This window comes from Buceros rhinoceros, unplaced genomic scaffold (assembly GCF_000710305.1).
Source record: "Buceros rhinoceros silvestris isolate BGI_N320 unplaced genomic scaffold, ASM71030v1 scaffold42249, whole genome shotgun sequence".
Taxonomy (NCBI): Eukaryota; Metazoa; Chordata; class Aves; order Bucerotiformes; family Bucerotidae; genus Buceros; species Buceros rhinoceros.
In genome coordinates this window covers 1-236 of record NW_010432858.1, presented here as the reverse complement: position 1 = coordinate 236, position 236 = coordinate 1, and positions in this window count along the sequence as shown.

The window sequence follows — 236 nt, the reverse complement described above, 5'->3', positions numbered from 1 at the left end:
GGAGCCACGCCAATGCTGTGAACCACGGGCGTACATCTTCGTGGTCGGGGGACGCGCAGGGGCTCAGTGGCGCCCCGAGCCCAACCGCCCCTACTTAGCGCTGAGGTGTTTCAGGTCCTTTCTGAACTTTGTAGGAGGCACGTGTTGCTCTTGCTTTTTACACAACGTAGGCAACGACGCTCCTCCCATACCAGGGCCCAGCCTTCCCCCTTAAGCCCCCGGGCCGGCCTCCCGCC